Here is a 26,490-nt window from a genome sequence, read left to right on the forward strand (position 1 = left end):
TACTCCTGCTGTCTTTTAACCCCTCAAACTTTAGGGGATAGAGCCAGTGTTATGGATTGAATTGTGTCCCCCCAAAATATGTGTTGTAAATCCTGACCCCTGCCTGTGGTTATAACCCCATTTGGGAATGGGTTGTATTTGTTCTGTTAATGAGGCAGGTTTAGGTTATTAGGTTATGTTTGTTATGTTAATGAGGCAGGATTAGGGTGTATCTTGAGTCAGTCTCTTTTGAGATATAAAAGAGATTAAACAAGCAAGTGAGCTAGTAGAGATGGGTGAAGAGAGATGCCAAGTCACACAAAGATCGCTTGGGAGCAGAAGCTCAGAGACAAGGACCTTCCTCCAGAGTTGACAGAGAGAGAAAGCCTTCCCCTAGAGGCTGCACCCTGAATTCAGACTTCTGTCCTCCTAAACTGTGAGAAAATGAATTTCTGTTTGTTAAAGCCACCCACTTGTGGTATTTCTGTTACAGCAACACTAGATAACTAAGACAGCCAGTCTTTCAAAGTCCCTTCTCCACATTATCTGATAAGTGAAATTTTGCAAAGGGACAAGTAGGTGATAACCAATGAATTCATCATCCTTCATCTGGTCATATGAGGAAAAGGGCATTGTCCTGTTTGTCCTTGGGCAAGTCATCAGCCTCCATTAAGTTCTCTTTCATCATCAGAGAAACAGACGTTAATACTTGCCGTCTCAAAGGGTTGTTGTTACTAGGATGTTGTTGTTAGCTGCCTTTGAGTTGACCCCCAACCCATAGTGACCCCATGCACAACAAAATGAAATACTGCCTGGTCTGTGCCATCCCCATGGTCAGTTGTGGATCAGACTGTTGTGATCCATAGGGTTTTCGTTGACTGCTATTTGGAAATAGATCGCCTGGCCTTTCTTCCTAGTCCCTCTTAGTCTGGAAGCTCTGCTGAAACCTGTTTAGCATCATAGCAACACACAAGCATCCATTAACAGATGAGTGGTGGCCACACATGAGGTGCATTGGCTGGGAATTGAAGCCAGGTATCCCACATGGAGGGTGAGAATTCTGCCACTGAACCACCAGTCCTCCTCTGGGACTAGGATAGAATTCATTCATTCATTCATCAAATATTTATTAAGTACCTACATAGTGGCAGGCACTGTGCCAAGCAACCAGTTAAGAACTAGTGATGAAGCTGACATTGTGGCTGCCCTTCTCTTATGGAGGCAGATAAACAAGAAACAGATGCTTATGGGATGGCACCTTATGGGTACATGGTAATGTCTGTGACAGGTTGTGACTTTAAATGGTGGCGTTTGGTTACCTGCATGGTGATGGTGACGTGGCCTGGGCACACAGTTGGTGCTGGTTGAGTGAGAGGCTGGTTCTGGGCGTTGGGTTGGGAGACACCTGAGAGGACTTTGTTTTTTGCTGTGCCTTCGTCTCACAGTGGAGGTTCTCGTTACTCTGCCAGTGCTCACAGCTGGCTTCTGGTGGGGCTTGTACACAGCCTGGTCTTTCCCATGAGGACTTTCTCAGAATGAATCACACTCCTCTTACAGGTGACCGTGGCATCCAGGTTTGGTTACTGTCATGGTGCTGCTTCCAAGTCTCGTGTTTAGGAGGGGGAGAGAAACTTGGCTTTTGCAGCAAATGACAGAAGTTTTGGTAACTGTTGACTTGATTTTCATTTCCAGGTGGAGTAACTAGAGATTTAGGACACTGTGAAGTTGCCCAACATTATATTCTGAGGAAATTTAAGATGTCAGTAGTTGTGTGGGGGTCTGGCTCTCAATATACTTCTTTCAAAGGGTAGGCCACACATAATTCTTAAAACTTTCTCGCTAGAATTGACGCATGGCCTTTCAGATCATGGTTTTAGATTAACAACCCATTTCCTTGTCATTTTATAGCTGAGGAGGCAGAAATTTGGAGAGGATGTGCTCCTGGGAAGGAGCCCTGCTAACCGAATGGTTAGCGGTTCAAATCCCAGCCGCTGCATGGGAGAAAGATGTGACAGTCTGCTTCCATAAAGATTCAGCCTTGGAAACCCTATGGGGCAGCTCTCTTCTGTCCTGTAGGGTCACTATGAGTCAGAATCCTCTTGACAGCAGTGGGATTTTTTAACAGATACTCCTGGGTAGTAGCAGACTTGGGAACAAAACCCCATTTTCTTCTTCCATAAACCATGCTGCAGCTCTCAGGAAAGGACAGAGTATTTACATTAAAATATATACATGATGCAAATATTACTCTGCCATGAAGAGAAATGAAGTCCTGATACATGCCACAAGATGATGAACCTTGAAAACATTATGCTGAGTGAAGTAAGTCAATCACAAAAGGACAAATAATCTGTGATTTAACTTATATAAAGTACCTAGGATAGGCACATGTGTAGAGATCAGAGTTTAATAGTAGTTATGAGAGGCAGGAGGGAGGGGGTACCCAATCCCAAACCAAACCCAGTGCTGTTGAGTCAATTCTGACTCACAGAGAACCTGTAGGGCAGAGTAGAACTGCCCCGTAGGGTTTCCAAGGCTGTAAATCTTTGCGGAAGCAGACTGACACATCTTTCTCCTGCAGAGCGGCTGGTAGGTTTGAACCATCAACGTTTCAGTTAGTAGCTGAGCACTTTAACCACTGCCTCATCAGGGCTTCTGAGGTAGGAGGGATGGGAGAAATTATTGTTTCAAGCATTGAGTTTTCGTTTATGGGGATGGAAAATTTGGCAAAGGACATTGGTGATGGTTGCACAACATGATTGATGTAATTATTTCACTGAATTGTATACATGAAAAATGTTGAAATGGCAAATGATGTGTTATATATATTTGTACAGTAAAAAATACATGATGCACATTGTAGAAGTTAACTGGCGAAAGAACAGGCTAGTTGTGTGTGTGCGTGTGTGTGTGTATGTAATTGTGTTTGTAGAAGGGCAGGAAGGAGTATCTGTGTTTTAGACGTTAGGGATACTGATATTTCTCTCAGTCCTCCCTGAAGGGCTAATTATAAAACCACTTAGCTGATGCCTTATCTTGTAGAACTAATAAACCGAAGTCTTTCCTCCCGGAGGCTATTGATTCACTCACCTGAAGTACTTTTTTTGGTTAAGAGGTTGCTTAACTGGGCTCTTCATGGCCATCATGGGAGAACCTTCAATATCTGGGACTCTCCGAAAAGAACATTCAGATGAATTATATACCTGTAAAGACCGTGTATTAAAAAAAGGGTTAAATAGTTTAGGTCTTAGTTGAATTTGGGGCTCTGCCAAACCAGTGCAGCTAAGTTTGTTTCCTTCCTTTTTTCCCAACACTGATGTAACAAACCCCTCCTAATCTGCTTGTCTCCACCCTGTCTCGCCTCAAAATTCATTGCTCAATCGTGGCATAAAAATAAAGAACATCGTGACATCAAGCCTGGCCTCAGACTGATAACCAATCTTGAGCCCTTAAGAACCTGAATTTCAGACAGGTAGCAAATGCAATTTTCTTTTTAAAAACGTGTTTTCTTTTTTTGTTTTGTGAAACGAAAATGGCTTGTCTGTGGGTGTGTTTTCAAAGGCTAGTCCTTTCTCGTAAAGGACTTAACGCTTCTACTGGTTCAATTTTTGTATATTTTAAATGAGTCTGGTATGAGATGATGCTGTGTAGCTAATTTAAAATATATTGTTCTGAAGCCGTTGGCTTGCCTTGTGACATGGACTTGTGAAGAAGTGCTGTGATTTACTAATTTTGTAGTATATATCATTTCCTTTATTTCATTTGCTTTCAATTTCGTCCTTGAGCGTCAGGTGCATAACCGGAGAACTGCATGTGATCCTCCTGAGTATATATTAAGAAAAAAGATATCTGGGGAAGGGAATAGAAAGCACGTTAAAATAGCAGTAAAAATAATCAAAACAGAAATGTCATATGGAGTTGAGTCAACAAAAATGAATCAGAAAAGAGATTCAAACAAAATGTATTAACTGGGTTGATGAAAAGTAAATAATGAATTTGTGTTTGTGTGCACAGAAAGAACTATAGATGTGATCATTGGGATCCTCATTTATAGGAGACAGGCTTCCTTGATGGTATTTTTTAACTCAAGGTATTAATGTAATGCAAAATTGAGTTGGGTGGTGAAAACAGTTAAGTACTCAACTACTAGCTGAAACACTCGTAAACAGTAGCTGTTTTTATCACTATTTTTGTTTTCTGTTCATTTTTCTTGTAAATTTTTAAAAAGACACTTATTTAAGCCTTTTCTCATTCTAATTAGCAAAAGGTACTAAGTACCTGGGAATAAGCTTAGAAACGGAACCCTAAAGGGAGATTTAATGATGGTCTTCAAACGGGACAAGTGTCCTCAGAAGACTCTTCTAGAGCCATTGGTGTGAAGTCCCGTTCGGAGTGGGGCTCTCTTGGAAGCGATTCTGATCCATCTGAATTATACCAGAATTTTAAGACACAGGTATTATTAGATCACATCTCCTACATTTCTGATGGCAGTCAGTCATAAATAGCTGGTGGTGGTTGTTAGCTACTGTCGTGTTGGCTTCTGACTCATGGCCGCCCCATGCACAGTGGAACGAAACGCTGCCTGGTCCCTGGCAGCTTGGACCATTGTGGTCCATAGGGTTTTAAAAAATAATTTACAGTGAAACCTGTGAGAACTGGAACTTGATGGGACTGTGTTTTGGGTCTTGCGAGTTTTCCGCCTTTGACAGGGTGCAGTCTTATCACTTTTCTGTTGCTCTCTGTTAGTGGAAAATATTTGAGTTTTCCTTTTCTGACAGGGTTTTCTGCCTTACACAGCTTCCAGCTTTTGCAAGTTTTATTTAATTTTTTGTTGTTGAGAATATACACAGCAGAACATACACCAATCCAGCAGTTTCTGCATGTACAATTCAGTGACATTGATTACATTCATGAAGTTAAGCAGCTATTCTCACCCTCCTTTTCTGAGTTGTTCCTTCCCCATTAACATAAATTCACTGCCCCCTAAGTTTCCTATCTAATCTTTTAAGTTGTTGTTGTTGATCCCATATAGATTAGCATAATGCTCAAGGCAGACACTCATTACTAGTTAAGCTGAACTATTGTTTGGTTTTAAGAAGACTTCAGGGGATATTTTTGGTTTACGGTTTAAAGAGTTTCTCAGGGTAATAGTTTCTGGGGTTCATCCACCTTCCATGGCTCCAGAAATTCTGGATTCCATGCGCATTTGAAATTCTGTTCTGCATCCCGCCCCCCACTTTGATCAGGATTCTGCTATAGAATCTTTGATCAAAATGCCTAGAAGTGGTTAGAAGTGGTAGTGGTAGCCAGGCACCATCTAGTTTTTCTGGTCTCATGGCAGAGGAGGCAGTTGTTCATGGAGGTAGTTAGCCACACATTCCATATCTTCCTCCTATTCCTGACTTTCCTTCTTCCTCTGGGTCCAGGTGAATAGAAACCAAATGGTGTGCCTTGGATGGCTGCTTGCAAGCTTTTAAGAACTGAGGCACTACACAATGAACTAGGAGGTGGAACAGAAGCGCTAAACCTGTTATTAGGCCAGTTAACTGGGATGTCCCATGAAACCATGACCCTAAACCTCCAACTCAAGGAACCAAATCCCATGAGGTGTTTGGTTGTACATAAGCAGCCTTAGTAGCTGCTTTTTTTTTTTTTGTCATTGTTGTAAATCTATTTGTCACACAACTTTTGCCAATTCAACTTCTTACAAGTATACAACTTATTGACAGCAATTACAGTAATCAGCTGAGCAACTCTATCCTTAATCAGTGCAATTTTCCCTCACCTGTAAATTGAAAGGCAGTACTCCGTAAGCAATTAACTTTCCCCTTCTCCCTCCCACCTACCCCTGGTAAACCACTAAGCAACTTTGGTGTCTATACGTTTGCCTGTTCTTGTCTTTTTATATAAATGAGGTCATACAATATTTGTCCTTTTGTTACTGACTTATTTCACTCAGCATAATGTCTTCAAGCTCCTTGCGTATTTTAGCAGGTATCAAGACTTCATTTCTCTTACTGGCTGAGTAGTATTCCATCGTATGTATGTAGCATATTCTATTTATCCACTCATCTGTTGGCCCATACTGTTTTCATTGGCTGATTTTTGAAAGTAGATTACGAGGCCTTTCTTTGTATGTAAATAGCTGCGTCTATGCATATTTTTGCACCATATCATATTCTGTTTGCCCAGTTGATTTTTGCTGCAGTGTTTACAGTTATGTATAGATATTTCTTATAGCTAAGTGCGCAGGGGTTCCTGTGCATTTTTCTTTTTTTGAAATTGTGTTTTAAGTGAAATTTTACTTAGCAAATTAGGTTTCTGTTTAATAATTTTTATACAACTTGTTCCATGACATTGGTTACATTTTTCACAATGTCAACATTATTGTTATTTCCATTCTTTTTGTTCTATTTCCGTTAATCTAGCTTCCCTGCCTCTCCTTAGCTTCTCATCGTGTTTTAGGGTAAATGTGGACCATTTGGTCTCATATGGTTGATTAATGTAAGGGAGCACATTATTCACAGGTGATTTTTTTTATTTTGTAAGTCAATCTATTATTTTGATGAAAGGTGACCAGCGTGAGTGGCTTCAGTTTCAAGTTCAAAGAGTATTTTAGGGCAGTAGTCTTGAGGATTCCTCTAGTCTCTATCAGTCCAGTAAGTCTGGCCTTTTTTAGAAATTTGAGTTTTGTTCTACATTTTTCTCCCATTCTAAGCAGGAGCTTCTATTGTTTCTCTGGTCAGAACGGTCAGTAGTGGTGGCTGGGCACCATCTAGTTCTGGTCTCAGGCTAGAAGAGGCTGCGGTTCTCATGGGCCGTTAGTCCTGCGGACTAATTTTTTACTTGAGTCCTTGGTTTCCTTCACTCTGCTTTGCTCCAGATGGGAAGAGACCCATGGTTGTATCTTAGATGACTGCTTGCAAGCTTTTAAGACTCTGATGCTACTCACCAACCTAGGATGTAGAACATTATCTTTATAAGCTATGTTATGCCAGTTGACCTGGATGTCCCCCAAGACTATGGTCCTAAGCTTTCAAACCCAGTAACTCAGTCCCTTGAGGTATTTGGATATGTCTAGGAAATTTCCTTAGTTGTGCCCCCTATGTGCTCTATCATATGTATGAATATATTTGCAGCACACATAAACATGTATATATATATGCCTGTAGATCTGTACATGCATGCTCATATACTCACATGTACCTTCTTATACCCATATATATGTACATGTCTACTATGTAACCGCACATATATTTTATTAGTTGTTATTACTGTTGTTGCAAAATTGTCTGATATAATATTTTCTGAAATTGTCCCTTATTCTTACGTACTTCTTAGTATCTTCATTTACCTTTGACAAGTTGTGCAGTCTTCACCCATGTTAGGTATTGCCTTTCCCATCACCAAAAATAACAAGTGTTAACTATCTAGAAAGTGATACCCCGTCCCTCCACTTCCCATCTGAGGTAACCATCAAAGAACATTGCTTTCTGTGTATATACCTGTTCTTGACTTTTTATAAAAGTGGTGCCATAGAATATTTGTCCTTTTAGCCCATAAAACAAAAGAAGACTAATGAGGCACAACAGTCCAGGGACAAGGCCTAGAAGGCAGGAGAGGACAGGAAAGCTGATGATAGGGAGGGACAGTATTGACATGTTGTGGGGTTGTTAACCATTGTCATAAAACAATATGTATACTAACTCTTTAATGAGAAACTATTTGTTCTGTAAACCTTCATCTAAAGTACGATAAAAAAATAATAATAAAAATATTTGTCCTTTTGTGATTGATTTATTTGGTTCGGCATAATGTCCTCCAGATTCATCCATGTTATGTTTTGCAAACTCCTCATTATTCTTTATAGTTGCGTAGTATTCCATTATATGTATGCACCACAATTTGTTTACCCATTCATCTGTTGATGGGCACTTAGATTGTTCCCAGCTTCTTGCTGTTGTGAGTAATGCTGCAGTGAACATAGGTGTGCATATGTCTATTCACGTCACTGCTCTTGTTTCTCTAGGGTATATACCTAGGAATAGGATTGCTGGATCATAAGATATTTCTATTTCTAGCTTTTTGAGGAAGTGTCATGCTGTTTTCCATAGCGAGTGTACCATTTTACATTTACACTGGCAATGTAAAAGGGTTCCAGTCTCCCCACAGTCTCGCCAGCATTTGTTATTTTCTGTTTTTATGATCATTGCCATTTTTGCAGGGGGAAGATGGTGTCTCATTGTAATTTTGATTTGCATCTCTCTAATGGCTACTGATCGCAGGCATCTTTTCATGTATTTTGTTGACCACCTGAATGTCCTCTTTGGTGAATTGTCTGTTCATGTCCTTTGTCTATTTTTTGATTGAATTCTTTGTCTTTTTGTTGTTGAGTTGTTGAAGTTTTCTATATGTTTTAGAGGTTAGACTCTTATTAGATATGTCGTTGCCAAAGATTTTTATAGGTACTCTTTTTATGTACTCTTTTGGTGACCGCAGGTATTTAATTTTTAGGAGGTCCCAGTTATCTAATTTATCTTTTGTCATTCGTGCATATTTTGTTTTGTTTGATGTTCTATTTATGCCGAGTATTAGGCTCCCTAGTTTTGACCTTAAGTTTTCTTCCAGGAACTTTACGGTTTTAGCTTTAACATTTAGGTATTTGAGTCATTTTGAGTTTCTTTTTGTGCATGGTGTAAGGCATGGATCCTGATTCATTTTTCTGTATATAGATATGCAGTTTTGCCAGCATCATTTGTTAAAGAGATTGTTTCTTCCCCATTTAATGGACTTTGATCCAATTGTCAAAGATCAGCTGCCAATAGATGCGTGGATTTGCTTCTGGATTCTCAAGTCTATTCCATTGGTCTGTGTGTCTGTCATTGTACTAGAGCCAGGCTATTTTGATTACTGTGGCTGTATAGTAAATTTTGTATAGTAAGTTTTGAGATTGGGAAGTGAGAGGCCTCCTACCTACTTTGTTCTTCTTCATCACTGCTTTAGCTATTCGAGGCCTTCTTCTTTTCCATGTAAAGTTGGAGATTAGTTTTTCCATTTCGTTAAAGAATGTTGTTGGGATTTGGGTTGGGATTGCATTATATCTGTAGATTGTTTTTGGTAGTCTTGACATTTTCACATTGTTAAGTCACCATGCATCTGTCAGTTTGCATGTTGCTGTGATGCTGGAAGCTATGCCATTGGTATTTCAAATACTAGCAGGGTCATCCATGGTGGACAGGATTCAGTAGAGCTTCTAGACTAAGACAGACTAGGAAGAAGGACCTGGCTGTCTGCTTTTGAAAAAACTGGCCAGTGAAAACCTTATGAATAGCAGTGAAACATTGTCTGATATAGTGCTGGAAGATGAGCCCCTCAGGTTGGAAGGCACTCAAAATACGACTGGGAAAAGCTGTCTCCTCAGAGTAGAGTCAGCCTTAATGATGTGGATGGAATAAAGCTTTTGGGACCTTCATTTGCCGATGTGGCATGACTCAAAATGAGAAGAAACAGCTGCAAACATCCATTAATAATTGGAAGTTGAAATGTATGACATATGAATCTTGGAAAATTGGAAGTCATCAGAAATGAAACAAAACGCATAATGATCCATATTCTAGGCATTAGTGAGCTGAAATGGACTGGTATTGGCCATTTTGAATCAGACAATCACCTGGTCTACTATGCTAGGAATGACGAAGAGGAATGGTGTTGCCTTCATCATTAAAAAGAACATTTCAAAATCTATCCTGAAGTACAACGCTGTCAGTGATAGAATAATATCCATATGCCTACACAGAAGACCAGTTAATACTATTATTCAAATTTATTCACCAGCCACTAATGCCAAAATTGAGGAAATTGGAGATTTTTACCAACTTCTACAGTCTGAAATTGATCAAACATGCAGTAAAGATGCATTGATAATTACTGGTGATTGGAATACAAAAGTTGGAAACAAAGTAGAAGGAACAGTAGTTGGAAAATAAGGCCCTGGTGATAGAAATGACACTGGAGATTGCATGATAGAATTTTGCAAGATCAACGACTTCTTCATTGCAAAAGCTTTTCTCAACAACATAAAAGGCAACTATATACATGGACTTCACCTGATGGAAAACACAAGAATCAAATCAAATACATGTGTGGAAAGAGACTATGGAAAAGCTCAATATTGTCAGTTGGAACAAGGCCAGGGACTGACTGTGGAACAGACCATCCATTGCTCATATGCAAGTTCAAGTTGAAGCTGAAGAAAATCAGAACAAGTCCACAAGAGCCAGACTATGACCTTGAGTGTATTCTACCTGAATTTAGAGACCATCTCAAGAATAGATTTGATGCACTGAACACTAACGCCCGAAGACCAGATGAGTTGTGGGATGACATCAAGGACATTATACATGAGAAAGTAAAAGGCCATTAGAAAGACAGGAAAGAAAGAAAAGACCAAAATGGATGTCAGAAGAGACTCTTAAAGTTGCTCTTAAGCGTAGAGTAGCTAAAGTGAAAGGAAGAAAAATGATAAAGTAAAAGAGCTGAACAGAAGATTTCAAAGGGCAGCTCAAGAAGACAAAGTAAGGTATTATAATCACACATGCAAAGGCCTGGAGTTAGAAAACCAAAAAGGAAGAACACACTTGGCATTTCTCAAGCTGAAAGAATTGAAGAAAAAAATTCAAGTTTCAAGTTGCAATATTGAGGGATTCTATGGGCAAAATATTGAATGATGCAGAAGAAGAAGATGGAAGGAATACATGGAGTCACTGTACGAAAAAGAATGGTCAACGTTCAACCATTTCAGGAGGTAGCATATGATCAAGAACTTATGGTATTGACGGGAGAAGGCCAAGCTGCATTGAAGTCATTGGGGAAGAACAAGACTCTAGGAATTGACAGAATACCAATTGAGATGTTTCAACAAACGGATGCAGCGCTGGAGGTGCTCACTTATCTATGCCAAGAAATTTGGAAGACAGCTACCTGGCCAACTGACTGGAAGAGATCCATATTTGTGCCCATTCCAAAGAAAGATGATCCAACAGAATGTGGAAATTATCGAACAATATCATTAATACCACGCGCAAGTAAAATTTTGCTGAAGATAATTCAAAAGCGATTGCAGCAGTACATGGACAGGGAACTGCCAGAAATTCAAGCTGGACTCAGAAGAGGACATGGAACAAAGGATATCATTGCTGATGTCAGATGGGTCTTGACTGAAAGCAGAGAATACCAGAAAGAGGTTTAGCTGTGTTTTACTGACCATGCGAAGACATTCGATGTGTGGATCATAACAAAATTATGAGTAACATTGGGAAGAATGGGAATTCCAGAACACTTAATTGTGCTCACGAGGAAACTGTACATAGATCAAGAGACAGTCGTTCGAATAGAACAAGAGGATACTGTGTAGTTTAAAATCAGGAAAGGTGTGTGCATCAGGGTTGTATCCTTTCACCATACTTATTGAATCTGAATGCTGAGCAGATAATCCGAGAAGCTGGACTATATGAAGTAAAATGTGGCATCAGGATTGGAGGAAGACTCATTAACAACCTGCGATATGCAGATGACACAACGTCGCTTGCTGAAAGTGAAGAGGACTTGAAGCACTGACTGATGCAGAGCAACGACTACAGCCTTCAGTATGGATTACACCTCAACATAAAGAAAACAAAGAGGCTTCCTGGGGTCCTTCTTACAACAAAGACCCCCAAAAAAAAGTGAATCGATTATGTATGACAATCTAGGAGCCCTGAACATCAAAGACAAAGTTGAGGAATTGGACTGAGCAGCAGGGGGAGGGAGAGACAATTCAGCAGCAGCGAAGAAGTGCCAGACCTGACCTAGCTGGCAACCTGCAGGCTGGATCGTTTGGTGCACGTGGGCTGAGGCAAGCAGTACCGCTCGGGATGAGTTTTACCACTTCTGGAGAAACTGAGTGGTGGAGAGTCTGCACAAGCCTTCAGAGCTGGGGGAAATGGCACTGGATCTGTGAAAGTTAAGTGCAAGTGTCTAACCTACCATTCAGAATCAAAATAACTCTTTCCCCTCTGGGACTTCCATAATGGAGAAGTGCCTTTCTTCACCTCACCTGCCCCCTCCTCGCTCTGCTCCGGTGCCAGTCTGGCAGTGTTCAGTGGTTGCTGGAAGTGGGACCCTTTGCGCCCCAGCCAGTCTCCTGGCTTTGGGGAGGGAACAAACAAACAAGGAAATCACCAGCTGCCCTAAGCTGGGAGCTCAGGGCTAACTGAACAAACCAGACTCACAGCTTTAAAAAATCACCATGCCCCCTAAGCAGGGAAATCAAGGCAGATACTGCCCCTTTGCCTAGGCGCAGGCATAAGGGGTCCATGGACTTTGAATGCCTTTTACCCCTGCCTAGACCTCTGTGGGCCCATTTCAACAGCATAGGCCCTCATTAGCATAGTACAACAGGGTATATACCTGAAGCCTATTTTCAGCTACGACAGCTAAGGGGGAGATTCATGACATTTGATACCACCCTGCCCATTAAGTAGGGTCTTCACCCATTCACATCAGTGGCCTGAGGACTGGCGGCTTCACCCATTCCACCTAGCCACCCGTGATAGGGGTCTGAGAATAAGTGTCGCCTCCCAGTCCTTAAAGCCAACAGCATTGGTTGCCCAAAGTCCAGCTGCAAAACCCACCAACCTATGTGCTCTAGGGGACAGGGACATGCTTTCTACCTAGGCACTCAGGGACAGCTGTCAGCCCCCTACCTTGCTCAGCACATAATCCCCTACTGCAGCCAGATGCCTGTGCCTGCTCCAATCACTTCTACATAGCCCTGCCTGTCTAGGACTGTAGGTGAGAACCTGAACCACACACTCAGTGACCGATGACCTGGACACCTGAGCCAAATCCACACAAGAAAAGTAAACGGATTCCTGGGCTCTAACCACCTAGTGATGGGATGTGAGAGCTTCAAAGATGCCAATAACAAAGTAGCTCACATGCCCAGCCTATTTGGGCATATCAAAACAAAATAAAACAGGAAGCTAGGACACAGTAAGCAAACATACAATAAATAAATATAATAACTTATTGATAGCTCAGAGACAACAGTCAATATCAAATCACATAAAGAGGCAGACCATGATGGCTCCAGCAAGTGACCAAAACAAAGAACCAGGAAACCTTCGGAGGAAGGAAAGGCCTTGGAATTACTGGAGGTAGAATTCCAAAGATTAATATACAGAACTCTTCAAGATATCAGGAAGGAGATCAGGCAAAACTCAGACCAAGCCAAGGAACACACAGACAAAGCAATAGAGGAATTTAGGAAAGCTATACAAGAGCAAAATGACAAATTTAACAGGCTGCTAGAATCCATAGAGAGACAGCAAATAGAAATCCAAAGGATTAACAATAAAATTTCAGAATTTGACAACTCAATAGAAAATCATAGAAGCAGAATTGAGGCAATGGAAGTCAGAATTAGTGAGATTGAAGATAAAGCACCTAACACCAATTTATTTGAGGAAAAATCAGATAAAGGAATTTTAAAAAATGAAGAAACCCTAAGAATTATGTGGGGCTCTGTCAAGAGGAATAACCTATGAGTGATTGGAGTACCAGAAGGAGGGTGGGGGAGAATAAGAGAAAATACAGAGAGAATTATTGAAAATTTATTGGCAGAAAACTTCCCTGGTATCGTGAAAGACAAAAGGATATCTATCCAAGAAGCTCATCAAACCCCACACAGGGTAGATCCCAAAAGAAAGTCACCAAGACATATTATAATCAAAGTTGCCAAAACCAAAGATAAAGAGAGAATTTTAAGAACGGCTAGGGATAAACAAAAAGTCACCTGCAAATGAGAGCCAATAAGTCTAAGCTCTGACTACTTAGCAGAAACCATGCAGGCAGGAAGGCAATGGGATGACATATACAAAGCCTTAAAAGGAAAAAAACAAAATTACCAGTCAAGAATGATATATCCAGCAAAACTGTCTCTCAAATATGAAGACGAAATTAGGGCATTTCCAGATAAACAGAAGTTAAGGGAATTTGTAAAAACCAAACCAAAATTAGAAGAAATACTAAAGGGAGTCTTCTGGCCAGAGAACCAGTAATATCAGATTAACAACCCAAGACTAGAACACAGGACAGAACCACCGGTATCAACCCAGATAGGGAAGTCACAAAAATAAGCCCCTGCCAAAACACTGAAAATAGGGAAACAGAGACATCAATATGTACAGGATGGCAACATTAAAACAAAATAGAGGGACTAAATAGTGTAGTCATAGAACTTTAATATGGAGAGGAAGTTAAGGCGATGTCAAGAAATAAAAGATTGGTTTAAACTTAGAAAAATAGAGGCAATTTTCAGGTAACCACAAAGGGAACTAATAAATCTACACATCAAAATAAAAAAGAAGAAAAACATAAAGACTCAGCAAATACAAAATCAACAATGATGAAAAAAGATGAAAAAAAAATACATAAAGAAAACAAAAATCCTCACAACTGGACTCATAAGCAACATCATGATAGACAGAGGGGACTGAAGTTGTCCACTATTTTATTTTACTCGGATCCACAATCGATGCTCATGGAAGCAGCGGTCAGGAAATCAAACAAGGTATTGAGTTGGGCAAATCTGCTGCAAAAGACCTCTTTAAAATGTTGAAAAGCAAAGATGTCACTTTGAGGACTAAGGTGTGCCGGACCCGAGCCATGATATCTTCAGTCACCTTATATGCATGTGACAGCTGGACAGTGAATAAGGAAGACCAAAGAAGAATTGATGCCTTTGAATTATGGTATTGGCAAAGCATATTGAATGTACCGTGGACTACCAGAAAAATGAACAAGTTTGTCTTTGAAGAAGTACAGCCAGAGTGCTCCATGGAAGCGAGGATGGCGAGACTTCGTCTCACATACTTTGGACGTCTTATCAGGAGGAACTAGTCCCTGGAGAAGGACACCATGCTTGATCAGGTAGAGGGTCAGTGAAAAAGGGGAAGACCGATGAGAGGGATTGACACAGTGGCTGCAACAATGGGCTCAAGCATAGCAGCAATTGTGAGGATGGTGCAGGACCGGGCAGTGTTTTATCCTGTTGTACGTAGGGTCACTATGAGTTGGAACCAACTGGATGGCACCTAACAACAAGTCTTCAAATCCATGAGCATGGAATGTTTTTCTTTTTATGTGGATCTCTTTTAGTTTCTTATAGTATGTTTTATAGTTTTCTTTATATAAGTCTTCTACATCCCTGATTAGGTTTATTCCTAGTTATTTTATCCTTTTGGGGGATATTGTAAATGTTGATTTCCTTTCTTATGCATTCTTTAAGAAAGGCAAGCTTTACTTTACTCCCTCTCTCTCTAATCTTTGGAGATAAAAATATATATGCAGATATTCAATCTAGCTTTTTATTGAAGTCATACAATTTTTTTCACTTTCCATTGTTCTTGCATCTTGAAGATAAAGATACTAAAAATTGAGCCAATTGTCATACTTAATTTTTATTGCATGCTTGGTAAATGCTTTCAGTACATTGATTTAATCATCACAGCAACTCTGTGAATTCCTATTACAATCCCTTTTTGCAGTGGTTAAGAGCTATGGCTGCTAACCAAAATGTCAGCAGTTTGAATCCACCAGCTGCTCCTTGGAAACCCTGTGGGGGCAGTTCTACTCTGTCCTGTGGGGTCGCTATGCGTCAGAATGGACTTGACGGCAATGGGTTTGGTTTGGTTTGGAGCCCTGGTAGCACAGTGATTAAGAGCTCGGCTGCTAACCAAAATGTCGGCAGTTCGAATCCACCAGCCGCTCCTTGGAAACGCTATGGGTCACTTCTACTCTGTCATATAGGGTCGCTATGAATTGGAATCGACTTGGTAACGAGTTTTTCCACCCAAGGAAAGTGAGGCTCTGAAAGGTTAAGTAACTTGTCCAAGGTCACACAGCCTGATTGGCATAGTTGGGATTTGAATTCAGATGTTACTGGCTGCAGACCTGAGCTCTCAACACTTTGATGCTGCCTTTCAAGCTAGCTATTGAAGATTATCAAATCCCTGTGTTAGTGGAGCAAGGTATGTGTGTGTCAGAAGGCCTGTTACACTTCTGTTGTCATGAGGGTGGCTTATGAAAAACGTCAGGGACCTCTGAAGAGTGTGGAGAATCCTCTTGGATTTAGATTTATTCCTTGAATCAGTAGAAGTGGATATTGTTGCAGTCTCTTTCTGATTGTTGCTTTCCTGATTGTTCTTATAAACCTTGGATTTACAGTACAGACTCTCAGGAGCTCTGTCTAGGGTGTATCAACTGAAAGTTAAATATGTTTAGGAAAGCTGGGATTTGTATTTACATTAGCATTTTTCTTTCTCACTCTTACCGTGTCTGTACCTCGATTCCTGTTGTTTTTTCAGTTCCTCAACTCAAGTTGTTTTGTGACTGATCAGAACTGAAGAAAAATATAACGTGATATGTCAGCTGAACAAGGGAAACATACCAAAAGTGGCTAGAGAGAGGAAGTCAGGCGTTTACTTCTCCAAACCTTGTTTCCTTTTGTAATTGGTCTTCCTGATTCAGTAAAAGAGGAGTAAAAATGAATGGGGCTCTTGTTTATTTTATGTATTTATGTAATTATCTCTTTTTAAATCACAAAAGTAATGTGTTACAAAATATAAAAGTTGTTTACATTCCAGGAGTATATTAAGTAAAAAATGAATGTCCCCCTCCATCCCTACTTCCCAGTTCCATTTACTTTGGCATTTATCCTTCTGGAACTATTTTCTATGCATATACAAACATATGTGCATGCACACACATATTTGTACACACGTCTTAAACAGAGGAATCATAATCTCATTGCATCACATTTTCCCATCTCAGCACTTAAAGATTTACGTCTTATTTTTGAACAACTACAAGGTACTCTCTGAGTGTGTCATACTTTATTTAATCATTCCATTACTAATGGGCATTTGGGTTGTCTCAGTTTTTTCACAGTTATAAACAAGGCCACCGTGTGCAGCCTCAGACATGTGGCGTTGCACCTGGGTGCTAGTCTTTCTGAAAGATATGTTCCAGGAGTAGAGATGTTGGGTCAAAGGGTATGTGAGCTCTAGACTTTAGAGTTAGTGTATTAGTTTCCTAGAGCTGCTGTAACAAAGTACTGTAAACTGGGTAGATTTAAAACAACAGAAATGTATTGTCTCTCAGTTCTGGAGGCTGGAAGTCTGAAGTCAAGGTCTCTGCAGGGCCATGCTCTCTCTGAAGGCTCTAGAAAATCCTTCCTTGCCTCTTCCTCGCTTCTAGTGGTTCCTGGCAATACTTGGCTTGTAGATGCATCACTGCAGTCTCTGCCTCCATCTTCATATAGTTGTTTTCTCTCTGTGTCTCTGCATTTCTTCTCTTTTTATAAGGATACCACTCATACTGAATTAGGACCCACCCTTCTGCAGTATGATCTGATGTCCATTTAACTGATAACATCTTCGAATACCCTATTTCCAAACAAGGTCACGTTCACAGGTACTGGGGATAGGACTTCACTTTATCTTTTTCGTTGTTGTGAAATATATATAACACTTTGCCATTTTAACCATTTTTAAGTGTACAATTCAGTGACATTATTTACATTTACCATGTCATGTTACTGTCACCACAATCCATTTCCATCAGTTTTACATTCCCTCAAACAGAAACTCAGTACCCCTTCAGCAATAACTCCCATTCCCTCTTCCCCCCAGTCCCTGGTAACCACTAATAAACTTTTGTCTCTATGTATTTGCCTCTTCTAGATATTTTTTGTAAGTGTAATCATACAATATTTGTCCTTTTGTGAATGACTTATTTCACTCAGCATAATGTTTCCAAAGTTCCTCTGTGTCATACCGTGTATCAGAATTTCATTTCTCTTCATGGCTGAATAGCACTGCAATGTATGTATATACAGTACCACATTTTGTTTATCCATTCGTCTGTCAATGGACATTTGGGTTTCCACCTTTTGGCTTTTGTGAATAATGCTGCAGTGAAGGTTGGTGTACAGGTATCTGTCTCTTGGGTATACACCTAAGAGTGGAATTACTGGGTCATATGGTAATTTTGGTGGTGCAGTGATTAAAGCAATCAATTGCTAACTGAAAGGTTGGCAGTTTGAAACCACCAGTGGCTGCATGGGAGAAAGATGTGGCAGTCTGCTTCTGTAGAGATTTACAGCGGTGGAAACCCTGTGGGGTCCCTATGAGTCAGAATCAACTCAGTGGCAGTGGGTTTGGTCTTTTTTTGGTCTGGTAGTTCTAGGAGCCCTGGTGGTGCAATGGTTACATGCTTGGCTGCTAACCAAAGGGTCGGTGGTTCAAACCCACCAGCCCCTCTGAGGGAGAAAAGACCTGGTAATCTGCACCTGTGAAGATTTACAGCCTAGGAAACACTATGGGGCAGTTCTACTCTGTCATATAGGGTTGCTATGAATTGGAATTGACTCAACAGCACACAGCAATAACAACAACATAATAATTCTATGTTTAACTTCTTTAGGAATTGCCAAACTGTTTTCCACAGTGGCTGCACCATTTTATATTCCTATCAGCAATGGGTGAAGGTTCTGATGTCTCGACGTCCTCATCAACTCTTGTTAGTTGGTTTTTCTGATGTTAGCCATCCTATTGAGTGTAAGGTGAAATATCGTGGTTTTGATTTGCATTTCCTTAATGACTAGTGACCTTGAGCGTCTTATATGCTTATTAGCCATTTGTATATCTTCTTTAGAGAAATGTCTATTAAAGTCCTTTGCCCATTTTTAAATTAGGTGGTTTGTCTTTTTGTTGTTGAGTTGTATAAACATCTTTTGGGGGGACACAGTTCAATCCATAACCTTCAGTAAACCCTTAATTCAGGAAATGTTGAAGTTTGAACATTGGCCTGTCTCAGATGGGATCGTGTATTTTTGACTTTCTGTGTCCACGAGGCAGACAGAGTTAGTTGTAGCCCTGAGCCCTGTGTCTACACAGAATTATTTGATGGGGCTGATGATTCTAGGAGTGTAGATGCGGACAGTTCTCCCAACTTACTCATCCTTTACAAATTTATAAAGGTAAAAACTATTTAAAAGTTCCCAAATCTTGCTTCAGTCCAGATGTATTCATAGAGAACTCTAATATGTCAAGTCAGCTCCTAGAGAAAAGCCAGTCTTGGTTTTCTTTCCCACTCTCTGCCTGCATTGTTTTCTTCCTTGGTATTTTCTTAATCTTTGGACTTTGGATTGCACAAGATTAGCTTTCTTTTAAAAAGATTCCCCCTGGCTTTGTTTACTTTGGTCGGTTTTGTAATTCCTTCCCATTGAGCCCTTTTGTGGCCCAACTACCTTGGGAAAGTGTTCCTTTCAGGTGCAGACCCTTAAGTTAATGTAGGTAACATCTACAGCTTCCCAAGGTTTTGTTGAGGCAGGAAATGAATCACCTACCTAGAGGTAGCGAGGGAGGGAGCCCCACTGACCACTCGGTGCCCTCATGACTTTATTGCCCTCCTCCTCTCTGTGCCCAGCAATGACTTATGTTAAGGGGCTATACACACCACTTAAAGCGGGCCCTGACACATCCTAGGCCAGGGGAGATCATTGTTAGATGTATTGTTCATGTCACACTCCTTCCACTTCATTTCCTGTCTCCTTACCACCCTCCTCCCCATCCATGCAGATATCACTAATGGATTGATCGTGGCCCCTTTCCGGTAGAGTCATACAGGCCCTCAGAGTCATTTTGAAACACTCCAGGCAGGTAGTACTACTAGGGGCCTTTTAAAACCCCCTTGAGAGGGGTGGGGTAGTGCTGAGACCAGTGGTTCCCAGATTTGTGGAATTCTTGAATTACTAACATATTAGAAAGTAGGCTGGGGGTCTTATATGAGATTGTCAACTTCATATTTTTCATATAAACGACATGAAAATCTCCCGCAGACCTATCAGATGCAGTCGTTGTCATTTTATAACAGAATGACCATTTTGACACCCCAGAAGTAGGAAAGATACGATCTCAGAATAAAGGAGAGTCCTTTAAATTGAGAGATTTTGGCTTTGTAAAAAATTCAGTGTATTGTTTTTATTTTTTGCATTTTGCTGTGGACCATTGAAAACCTGGCCATGACCTAACTGCTAGTTAGGAGCCCCTGTTGGATGGCACAAACAGTTTGCACTTGAGTACTAACCTAAAAGTTGGTGGTTCAAACTCACCCGGTAGTACTGTGGAAGAAAGGCTTGGCAATTTGCTCTCATTAAGATTACAGCCAAGAAAACCTTATGGCGCAGTTCTACTCTGTAACACAAGGGGTTGCTATGAGTTGGAATCGACTCAATGACAACGGGATTTTTGCTTATAAATTTTAGACTCTTAAATTTTAGACCTCTAGAGGTTTTTTCAGAGGCGCCATCGTGGCGCAGTAGTTAAGCATTGTCTGCTAGCTGAAAAAGATTGGTGGTTCGAACCCACCAGTGGCTCCCTGGGAAAGAAGACCTGGCGATCCACTCCCGTAAAGATTACAACCTAGGAAACCCAATGGGGCAGTTCTGCTCTGTCCTGTAGGGTCACTATGAGTTGGAATCAACTTGATGGCATACAACAACACGAGGTTTTTTCTTTATGTTTTGGAGAACCTACAAGGCACAAATATAATTCCTTTAATCTAGGCAAGATTGTTTACTGGTGTTGATTATGTGTTCTTGGATGAACATTTTATTACTTCCACATAATAGTTCTAATTGATCATTTTCCAGAGTAAACAAAAAAGGTTTTGTAATACTTTGAGGATTAAATAAGCATATGTTCTCATAGTGACTATCTTGTCCACTGTTCGTTCATTTATTTATCAGTTATTTATTACCCACCTACTATTATGTACTGGGCACTGAGGTACGGCAGTGCACTAATCAGAGTCTCTGCCCTCTTGGAGCTCACATAACAAAGAAAAAAACATGTAGATAGATAAATAATGTTCAGATTGTGCTAAGTGTTATAAACGAAATAAAATAGAGTAGTTGAAAAGACAATGTCTTAGTTTCCTAGTGCTGTTGTAACAGAAATACCCGATTGGCTAACTTTAAAGAACAGAAATTTATTTTCTCACAGTTCTGGAGACAGAAGTCCAAATCAGGGTCTTGCTGTATCGATTCCTTCCTTGTAGATAGTCCTGGGCGTTCCTTTGGTCCTTGGCTGACAGACATCCTCACATGGTGTCTGCCTCCACCCTCCCCACCCCCAATACGTATCTAATCTGCTGTATTTATAACTCAGAAGTGATTAGATTTAGAACCACCCTATTAGGTGTGGTCTAATTAACGTAACAAAGAAATTTTCTGTTTCCAGACAGGTTTGCAGCTACAGGTGTAGGAGTTAGGTTTCTAACATATATTTCGGGGGAACACAATTTAATCCATACCAGACAGTGACTCAGGGGAGGAAACTTTAGTTACTCAGAGAAGATGACTTTAGTGGCATGTGAGCCAGAAAAAAGATCTAGGGGAAAAATATTTCAAGAAGACGGACTAGATAGTATAGAGGCCCTGAGATAGAATGAACTTGCTGTGTGCAAGGGACATAAAAGCAGCCAGAATGGCAGAGCGTAAAGGAGAGGAGGAGAATGCATAGAGATGAAGCCAGAAGGCAGACAGGGAATGTATCACGTGGGCTAGTCAGTCATGGCAGGGAATTTGGAGTTTTTTCTTACTGCAGTAGGAAGCCATTGGAGGATGTTAAACGGGAGAGAGGTTTGGTCTTGCTTTGAGAAGATCACTCTGAAAGTATGGAGAATGGATTGTATGGAGCAGGAGTGGAAGGCCAGTTAAGAGGCCATCTCAGCAGTCCAAGTGAGAGATGATAAGTGAGAAGTGATGAGGTTTAGGATACGTTTGGAAGTAGTGCCAAAAAGGACATCTATTTCTATATAGTTACGTGTCGCTTAACATCCACAATATGTTCTGTGAAATAGGACGTTATGTGATTTGGACGTTGTGAGAACACCCTATTGTAGGCAGTCCCCAGGTTACAAACTTCTGACTTACGTACAATCTGTAGATATGAACCAATCCCCCTAAAGCCTATTATATTACAAATTCGAGGTATATACAATGGTTTGTAACAACAAATGGGCGCTACTTTGTGATGCACACCAAAACATTTTTATTATTATCGTATTATTACCTTTAAAGTATTTTAGTGTATCTGGAAGTGTTTCTTTAATGTTTTTTGTGCATAGAAAGGTACACTGTGTATTATATACTAAGACAAACATTTGACTAACTGACATTAGATATGAACCATACCTAACTGTTCTGACTTACATATAATTCTACTTAAAGACAGACTTAAGAATAGAACTTGTTCATAATCCAGGGGCTGCCTGTATGACCTTATGGTGCCATGGACGTATATGCAGTCAGACATTGCCCAAGTGGACCTTATGTGGCGCATGACTGTATAGCACCTACCATGGTGCCTAAAGATAGCGCATTGTCAATAAATCTGTTAAAGGGATGAGTGAAGGAGTTGGTTTGGAAGGGAACGCATTCATGAAAATGGAATTTGTAAAATTTTCTTCAAATTATTATTATTATATTTTTTCCTTCTCCCTCACTCAGATTGGAATTCCTCTTGAGGTTTACATTTTGGTCCTCTTAAGTACCCCGCAAATTCATTTCCATTAAAACTATCTCGAAGCAACCTAATGTTCAACAATAAAGGAAATGTCTACTCAGTGAATTATGGTGACTGATTATCTAGAAATATACAATAATATTTTTGTTGTAATGACTATTGAAGAATAGAGACTTGTGGAACATTTTTTATTATAGTGTTAAAAATATGCCTAAGGAAATACACTAAAATTGTGATAATAATTGTCTATAGTGGTGGGTGATAGGTAGGGTGACAAGAAATAATTTATCATCTAAATCGTGACAATTTTGAGCACTCTTAAAGTGTGTGTGTATGTGTTGGGAATGTTGTTATTATTGTTAGTCACCATTGACTCATGGACCTTACGTATAACAGAACAAAACGTTGCCTGGACCTGCACCATCTCAATAATCTTTGGGATGTTTGAGCCCGTTGTTGAGGCTGTCGTGTCAGTCCATCTCATTGAGGGTTTTCCTCGTTTTTGCTGACCCTCTGCTTTACCAGACATGATGTCCTTTTCTAGCAATTAGTGTTTCCTGTTGACGTGTCTCAGTTAAGCAAGACAAAGTCTCACTAGCCTCACTTCTAAGGAGCCCTCCAGTTGTGTTTCTTCTAAGACTGATTTGTTTATTCTTCTGGCAATTCATGGCATATTCAATATTCTTCGCCAACAGGGTGGGGGTTTGCTATTAATAATACACGGGGACAAGTGTAAACCAGGACTGTCCTGAGCAACCTGGGGGATAAGGTCACTCTAGTTATGGGTGACATTTTTGCTTCTTGTTTTTCCGGACTTACAGAATGATACTGTTTTAAATTTCATTTAAATAAAAAATATGTAAAAAGAATTACCTTGCTTTAGAATATTTACTCTCAGAGGTCAGAGAACATTTCTGGAGGCTCTTTCACCCCACACCTGAGTTTTTCCTGCTTCTCGACATGGTGGGGTAACAGTGGGGATGTTGGTCTCAGAGGATGGCTGTAATGAAGCTGGGAAGCATTTTTTTTCCTCCCTAGATTCTCAAGAAGGAAAGACTAGAATGTCATGTACAGATTCCAGTGACCTTTTCCTGTAACTGATAAGATTAGGATCCTAGTAGGTTCAAAATGACCTAAGTTAAGGACTTGCTTACATATCTTGATAAACGTGTTCTCTCTTGCCTTTCCCAAAGCAGTGTCAGAGTTAAAGATTAATTTTCAAGGTCTGCTTTTTAGTTTTTTTCTACTAAAGTTTCCCAGATATAAGTTTATTCTTGACTGATTTGTGCACGAGAAGATGACAATTTATTGGCTCAAATTTGAAGTACTGAGACAAAACTAGAGATTTAAAAAAATATATGTTATAAGTAGCCTCTAAAAATGAAAATTGTAGGAAAAAAAAAATTCCAAAAGGTCAGGGTGCTGATGTTTATCTCCATGAACTGTGCGGTAGCAGCTTGTACCATTTAGTTACTGGTAAGACCTTGAAAAAGATCAGTTATTCCTTTGCCTTTTAACTTTTCTACCTTCAGATGCAAGGGAACTAAATCTGTTGTTTAAGAAAATAAAGAGCACACTCTCCTCTAACTGTTCACTACCTGTGAAAGATGGAGACTGTGATGGATTAAATTGTGTCTCCCCCAAAACTTGTGTTGGAATTCCAACCCCTATACCTGTGGATGCAATCCTGTTTGGAAATAGAGTTTTCTTGGTTATATTAGTTATATCCTGTAGGGTAGGTTTTAAATCTGATCACTTCTGAGTTATGAAAAGAGCAGATTAGACACAGAGACATATACATGAGGGGGAAGACAGATGCCATGTGAGGATTGCCAAGGAACGCCTGGTGCTACTGACAAAGAAGGAATTGACGTAGCCGAGACCCTGATTTGGACTTCTAGCCTCCAGAACTGTGAGAAAATAAATTTCTGTTTTTTAAAGGCACCCACTTGTGGTATTTCTGTTACAGAAGCACTAGGAAACTGAGACTGAGGCACTTTAAATATCAAACAAGACAAGCATGTGGCCATGAACCGGTAACAGGAAGCTTTGTGGCTGGTCCCATCGTTTCTCTCCAGCCTCATTTTCCACTGTGCCCTTGATTCTAGCCATAGCAAACCACTTCTTGTTCCCAAACCTGACCTGCACTTTCTTGCTTCCATGCATGAAATCATATTGTTCCTTGTACCTGGATTCCATCTCTCCATCTAACCTTCTCCACTGAAGAGATTAAAGGGACTACAAACATGGACCCTGGAGCAGGGCTACCTAGGCTCAAATCCCAATTCTGTCACTTAGAAGCTGTATGACCTTTGGCAGATTACCTGATAACCCCTCTGTGCCTCCATTTCCTTATCTGTAACATGGGGATAATATTAGTACCTACCTCTTGGGATTTTTATGAGGATGTATGTGAAGTGCTTAGAACAGTGACTGTCCGATGGAAGCACTCTGTGTATTGGCTATTATTATCTTTTGAAATCTGGCCCATGCTTTAAGCTCTATGTCAGCTGAGCAGCATGGAATTTGGAGCCTAGAGACCTAGGTTTGAATCTGATCCCTGCCACTTAAAAGTTGGGTGACTCTGAACAGTATTTAACTCCTTTGAACATCACTTTCTGTATCTGGAGTACAATGTGTCATATGACTGTTGAGTGAGTCAGAGTGCCTGGGTGGCTCAAATGTTTAAGCACTGGGTTACTGACCCAAAGGTTGGCAGTTCGAGTTCACCCAGAGGCACCTCAAAAGAAAGGCCTGGTGATCTGATTCCAAAAGATCAGAGCCATGAAAACCATATGGAGTGCAGTTCTACTCTGCACACATGGGGTCGCCACAAATTGGAATTGACTCCACAGCAGCTGGTTTGGTTTTTGTTGAGTGAATCACATATAATACTGTATGTGAAGTGCCTGGTTTAGTTTGGAAGACACTCAACAAGTGTTAGTTTCTGTCTTCCTCCTCCTGTAACACTCTCTTTGTCACTTGATGCCTTGTGCCTGCTTGGTTGCATTTCCTCCATTTTTTCTTAGTCTCTACATAGCATGCATTCATTTTTTTTATTTATTCATTGATTTCCTCATTCATTTCATCATGGAATCATTTTATTCATTCACACACACTCTCATTTATTCAACAAACATTTACTGATCACCTGCTAAATATGTTGAGTCCTGGAATTTACATTATTCTAACTAGAGTCCCGGAGAGAAATGATGAGAGTCTGAACTAGGCCAGGGGCAGTGGAGCTGGCAGGAAGGGAATGTATTTAGGAGTCATTTAGAGAGAGGATTGCTAAGACTTGCTGACCAACTGGATTTGCAAAGTAAGGGAAAAGAAGGAATCAAAGACAGTTTCTAGGATTCTTGCTTGAGTCACTGTAAGGATGCTTGATACCATTCATTAAAATGGAGAACAGAGGAGGCAGTGGAATTGGTTGGGCTGTGGAAGGGCAGGGAAAAGATACTGTGTGACAACCAGTGAAACAAGGCTGTGAACATTCTTGTACATGTCTTTTGGTGAACGTGGGCATCTTCATTTGTTTAATGTATATTTAGGTAATACTTTGATAGGAAAACAATGCATTACTTCTGCAAAGTCCTCTTCGTAGGTGAAGGGGTAGAATGAGCTGGAAAGAAATATCTCTGCAACTTTTGGCAGCAGAGAAGGCAGAGCATTTTCCGCTGTTCTTTAGGGGACTGTGTTCTCAAGTCTTTCACATTCCTGTGTCAGGACACTGAGGTATATGTCAGCCTGCAAAGAACTCCATACACCCAAGTACAAATGGTTTCCCCTCTTTCTCATCTCATCAGAATCCCTGTGTGGTGGTAGGGGAAGGGAGGGGAGGCAGCTCTCAGTAAAGAGGAATGAATTGAGTGGACTA

General features: G+C 40.4%; 1 protein-coding gene across 5 annotated transcripts in view; it reads left to right on the top strand.

The window, feature by feature from the left end:
• SNX10 (sorting nexin 10) overlaps positions 1 to 26,490 on the top strand; it is a 112,837-nt gene that overhangs the window by 48,006 nt on the left and 38,341 nt on the right. Inside the window, exon 1 of one of the 5 annotated variants that reach the window (XM_023732348.1) lies at positions 3,101 to 3,451. The exons of the other annotated variants lie outside the window; for them this stretch is intronic. The gene's annotated coding sequence lies outside the window, so the exon portion shown is untranslated. Of the gene's footprint in view, positions 1 to 3,100; positions 3,452 to 26,490 lie in introns of those variants that run through there. 5 annotated transcript variants of the gene reach the window in all.

This window comes from Trichechus manatus, unplaced genomic scaffold, assembly GCF_000243295.1.
Source record: "Trichechus manatus latirostris isolate Lorelei unplaced genomic scaffold, TriManLat1.0 scaffold00050, whole genome shotgun sequence".
In the NCBI taxonomy this organism is placed as follows: domain Eukaryota; kingdom Metazoa; phylum Chordata; class Mammalia; order Sirenia; family Trichechidae; genus Trichechus; species Trichechus manatus.